Source organism: Lepus europaeus, chromosome Y, assembly GCF_033115175.1.
Source record: "Lepus europaeus isolate LE1 chromosome Y, mLepTim1.pri, whole genome shotgun sequence".
NCBI classification, from domain to species: Eukaryota; Metazoa; Chordata; class Mammalia; order Lagomorpha; family Leporidae; genus Lepus; species Lepus europaeus.
The window spans coordinates 8,286,880-8,292,743 of NC_084851.1; the positions used below are offsets into that span (position 1 = coordinate 8,286,880).

Below are 5,864 nucleotides of genomic sequence, written 5' to 3' on the forward strand. Positions count from 1 at the left end.
TATATATTTGTTTTTATGTATATTCCATACTTACAGCCATTTTGGTGTCTAGATAGACATATATATATATATATATATATATATATGTCTATATGTTAAAACACAAAATATGCTGCAGTTTATAAGTAACTTGACAGCTGTCTAGAGTCGGCCATTTTCTCATATTTCCTTGCTGCTTTTTAAACCTTAAAAATCTTTTGAAAAAAATTTATCTTCTACAGAATGCAGACAATTTATGTTTTTCTGAAAATACTATAGTTCTTTGCTAAACTCCTGTTTATTGTTTAATATTATTCCCTTCATATATGAAAGGAGAAAATTATGAAGGACAAAAGTACTATATTGTGATAGGACTCATGTTTTTCTTTTTGCTTGTTTGGGGGAACGAGCATCAGGACAAGGTTCAGGAGAGACAATATCACTGTACCTCCCTGAGAACTAATGCTGCTCAACAAATAAAACACTAGATGAACAAGTGAGTATACATTGAGTGACTAAGTGTATTTTCAAATTATAAAATCAGTAACAGTTTCAAATTTCACAAATGAAATATTTTAATATCATATTAAATTATATTAATTGGTTAATGCAATTTATTTAAATAATTATTTAGCAATAATTTAGATTAATTGAGATATGCAATAAGTTTCTCCCAACTTGTTAACTTTTTCATTTAATAATAATTTTAAAGCATGGATTACTCTAGATACTAGAGATATAATTTTATCCTTTCTATAGAAGATTAATAAAAAATTTTAAATCAATAGTTTAATTAAGGGGCCACCATTGCAGTATTGCAAGTTAAGCTGCCACCAGTGACACTGGCATCTCATATCAACACTGGTCTGAGTTCTGAGTTTTCCACTTTTGATCCACTTCCCTGCTAATTCACCTGAGAAAGCATTGGAATATGGACAAATTGCTTGGGATGCTGACACCCGTATGAAAGCCCTCATTTCAGTGTGAAGCCCCTGACTTAGGCCCCACCTGGTCCCATTCATTGTAGTCATTTTGGGAGTGAAACAGTGGATAGAAGATCTATTTCCCCCACTCTCTATTCCTATACTTCTTTGCCTTTCTCCCTCCATTCCTCACTTCCTCTTTCATCCCTCTTTACATACATTTGCCTTTCAAGTAAATAAAACATGTGCTTTTTTTCATTGGTAGCAAGGTAGCAAGGTTTAATGCAGGAGAGCACCCATCAGAACAGATGGGACAGAATCTGAGGAAGAGTGCCCAGGCGATTAGATGGGGAAATGCAAAAGTTACATGGCTTCATGGAGAGAACACAAGTGACAGGCAAGGTGGGCAGCTATTCAGGAATGTCTTAAACTTTTGGAGTTGAAATTCAAGTTTTAAAAATTCTACCTAGGGGCCAGCACCATGGCTCACTTGGCTAATCCTCTTCCTGTGGCACTGGCATCCCATATGGGTGCCGGGTTCTAGTCCTGGTTGCTCCTTTTGCAATCCAGCTCTCTGCTGTGGCCCAGGAAGGCAGTGGAGGATAGCCCAAGTGCTTGGGCCCTGCACCCGCACAGGAGATCAGGAGGAAGCACCTGGCTCCTGGCTTCAGATTGATGCAGTGCCGGCCATGGCAGCCATTTAGGGGGGTGAATTAAGGGAAGGAAGACCTTTCTCTCTGTCTCTCTCTCTCAGTCCAACTCTGTCAAATAAAAATAATTAAAAAAAACTCTACCTGAATTATCTTTAATAAATGATGGTTAGGATTTCAAAAAAATGCTCCACAGAAGGAATTTCTGTATTCCTCTTTCTTTTTTCACTAATAACTTGGAACTTTTTAAATGAACATTCCATAATGAATGACAGCAAGTTTGTCAGTTTTGATCTTTTAAGATGATTATTTATGACTGACAACAGTGAAATAAAAATATATTTATAAACTGAGCCAATTCAGCTTGACCCTTTAGTGACTTCTAGTTTCATGGGCATTTTGTCCATATACAACTTACATCAACAATTAACTGAATGATTTTCCAGTTAAAAAGTTATGGATACTGATTACAAACATAAGGTATAGTTTTGTTAATATGTAGGAGATTACAACAGACAGGAATAAAAAGTTACAGGAGGAAGAACTAATTTACTTATTTCCATCACCTCAGTGTTGTTTAAAGAATTAACACTTGTTAGTACTGCCTAATATGTATCCTGTGACATATATAAAAAATATTTCCCAAATGAGTTTCCAAATAATTTTATATGTAATTTAAAAAGTCAGTTTTCAATGGTAATTTTAATAAGTACTGATAGTTTTTTTAAAGTGATATTATAGCATTCTATTTTCCAAAAACTCTTATAAAACTAATTTACCTCAAAAATATTGGGAGTAAAGTTTGCGTTTCAAACAATGGACTTCTCTTTTTCCAGAGCTATTCAATTCAGAACACAAAATATTACTGTTATTATTTAAAAAGCTGGATATCAAAATATCTTGAAAATTGTACTTTATGGAAATTTTATTGGTGTGGGTATGACGATTTCAACTTTGAAGATAAATGCCAGTTGGTAAATATGCCTTAAATGATTCCACAGATATGTAAGTGCATAGTAAAGTATTTTATTTCTTATCATTACAAACATAAAAATTCTGAAAATGGTCAAAAATTCCATCAAAAAGTTGGAAATGGCAATAATTCTCTCTCTCTCTCTCTCTCTCTCTCTCTCTCTCTCTCTCTCTCTCTCTCTCTCTCTCTCTCTCTCTCTCTCTCTCTCTTTTTTAGAGATCCGCGGTCTTTATTAACCAAGCTGGCCCACAGTCCCTGCAGTCTGCACAATCCGGATGCAGGGCAGGGCCGGCGGGGTCACGACGCCGGGTCCAGCTCCTCAGGGACCACTTGTACCATCTGGGCCAGGGAGCGGCGGGGAGCGGCGGGGAGCCCGGCGGGGGCAGCCACGGGGCCAAGCGGCGGCAGCGGAGGGGCCAGAAGCTGCAGCGTGGCTGCGGCTTAGCCGGCTCCACTGCTCTCCAACAGCTCTCTGGCAGGGGCGCTGAGGATGGTGAGAAGTTTCTGCCCGGGCGGGCTGGGGGCGGGGGTGTCGACCTCCTGCGCGCACAGCGGGGTCTGCTCCCCGACCGCCTGGCTCAGCAGCAGCACGCTCTGCAGCCACCCTACCGTCTGCAGCGTCTGGAAGAGGTCGGTCCCGCACCACCCCCGTGCCGGCCTCCGCGTCCCCCGCCTCCCCAGGGCCTGGGCCGGTGAGCAGCTCCTCCGCGGCTCCGCTCCGCACCACCAGCAGGTTGGGGGCCTCGGTGGTCACGGCTACCCCGCCTGAACCCGAGAGCTGGTCCGTCACGGGCTGCAGCTGCACCATGGTCACTTCCTGGGCCGGCTGCAGCTGGGTCCAACTCACTTCCTGCGGCCCTGCCTCCCCGCCACCCACGTTCTGCAGAACAATCAGGTTCTGCCCTCCTGCACCAGCGCCCGCAATGCTCCCCAGACCTCCTGGGCCTGGCAGCCACAGGACTCCCGCCCCTTGACCGGCTTTCCCCGCTGCCGCTCACATGGCCTCCCGCAGCCGCCCCTGGCCCTAGCGCCGGCAGAGGGCAGCAAGATGAGCTTAAGGGGTGCGGGCGTGGCCGAGGGTGTGGGGGACTGCAGGCTGCTGGGGATCAGCTGGAGGCTCTGGACAGTCTGCATCAGGAGAAACGTCTACGAGTTGGGGGCTGCTGGGCCCGAGGCTGGGGCAGCACCCCCCGCCACCTTGAGGGAGAGCGGGCCTGGAGGTGCGGGAGCATATCACGTCCTGCGTGTCCAGCAGGGCCGGGCCGGCGGCCAGCTGGGCAGGTGCTGGCCGGCCGCGGGGCTGCGGCTCCAGCAGCGCTGGCGGGGGCGTGTGTCCCCATGTGCCGCTGCAGGTAGGCAGCCATGATGAAGCCGCGGCCGCACACCAGGCAGGCCAAGGGGCATTCGGCCAGGTGCGTGCACTGGTGCAGCAGCAGGTTGGAGGAGTGCGGGAAGGTCTTCAGGCAGAGCGGGCAAGACCTGTTGCAGAAGGCCTTGCCACACTCCCCGCACGCGTAGGGGCGCTCGCCCGAGCAGCAACAGGTGGAACTGGTAGTGGGACGACCACTTGAAGGCCAGGCCGCACTGTCGTCAGGTGAAGGCGCACAGCCCCGTGTGCACGCTGCGGTGGATCTGCAGCAGGGACGGGCGCTTGAAGGTCTTGCCGCACTTGTAGGGGCGCTCCGCAGAGGCCGGGGTGGGCGGGGCAGGAGGCGGCGGAGCGGGGGCTGCGGGAACCGGCGACTCCTGGGGCAGGTGACTTCGGCCGCCTCGGCGGGGGAGGGAGGGTGCCTGGCCACCGCCTCCTCCACGTGGCACCGCTGGTGCGCCAGGAGGCTGGCCAGCTGCGGAAGGCGCTGTCACAGCTGCCACAGCTGAAGGCCTGCCTGCCGGCCGGCCGTAACTGTGCTGGTGGCGGGAGAGGCCGGCCACCGTCCGGAAGACACGCGAAGCCAGGCGCGGCGGCGGGCGCAGGCTGTGGCACAGGGGCCCCGGGGGCCAGCGACGCCGGCGAGTCCGCCTTGGGCCGCGCGCGGGGCGCGTCCTGGGGCCCGGGGCACGGCAGGTGCTCCATCAGCAGCTCCTCGCTGCCGAGGCCCTGCTCGCAGCTGTCGCAGCGCTACACCAGCTCCACCGTGGTCTCGGCGGCCACCAGAAACAACTCGGGCACCACTGGCGGCAGCGGCGGCGGCGCGAGGGGCGCGGGCGGGCTGAGCGGCTGCAGGTAAGCCTCGGTCACCAGGACCTTGCCGGTGCCTGGGCAGGGCTCCCAGGGCAGCGGGCGCGGGTCTGGAGGCGGGCGCTGGTGCCTCAGCAGGTTGGAGGAGTGCATGAAGGTCTTGGGGCAGAGCGGGCAGCGGAAGGGGCGCTGTGCGCGCTCTGGTGCTGCCCCGGGTTGGTGCTCTGCCTGAAGCTCTTGGCGCAGACGCCGCAGGCATAGGGGCGCTCGCCCTTGTGCACGTGGCTTTGGCGCCGCAAGCTGGACCAGTTCTTGCCTGTGTGACTCCGCTGGTGGTAAAGTAGCGCCGAGAAAACCTTGAAGACCTTGGGGAGGTCTGGGCACTTGTAGGGCCGCTCGCCCCTGTTATTGCGCTGGTGGAACAGTAGCCACGAGGACCAGCAGAACGACGTGCCACACTCCCCACACTCATACTGGGCTGCGGGGGCTGCGGGGCCTGGCTTCTCCCCGGTCCCCTCCGCGGTGGAGGCAGGCGCCATGCCCCGTGGGAGCCGACCATCACACCTGGTGGAGGGATTCTGGGTCAGCAGCGGGCTTTACACTCAGCCGAAGGCTACACTGGCTGCCTCCCTGGGCCACCCACCCCGCGGGGGTGGGGGGGTGGTTCCCGTGTGATGTGTGCTCCCAGCAGCCCAGGGCTGCCCAGGAAAAGAGGCTACTAGTGTCAAAATGGAAACCACCGACACACTGGGACAACGGGTCACCCTCGCTACGCTGGCCATGTCCCCGGACTGAGCAGCCTGGGCGCGGCCGGCAGGACTGTGCTCCTTTCCGGTACATCCAGGCCTGGTCCTCTGCGGCCCACAGCTCCCTGAAGACCTCACCCACCTGTGCCTCCACACGGGCTGCGACCAGGCCTCGCCCTAACCCTTCAGTCTGACCACAGCCTCTGCAGGGCCCTGGCCTCCAACCAGTTTTCCTAGCCACCATCACCCTGCCTCCTAGCTCACGCCCTCTTGGAACCCCAAGTCCCTGGACACTACCAGGTCTGTGGCTCCTGCTGCTGCGGGCCTTGTGCCACTGTCCCGACCCCATTCTCACAGCCCCTCCCCCAGCATATACTGGCCCCTGAGGCGGCCCTGCCGGCCCCACTGCACACA

The 5,864-nt window shown here is 53.3% G+C and overlaps 1 pseudogene; it reads right to left on the minus strand.

Moving 5' to 3' along the window:
- Window positions 1-2,757: 2,757 nt before the first annotated feature.
- On the minus strand, window positions 2,758-5,263 carry LOC133754072 (zinc finger protein 628-like; annotated as a pseudogene).
- Window positions 5,264-5,864: the final 601 nt, after the last annotated feature.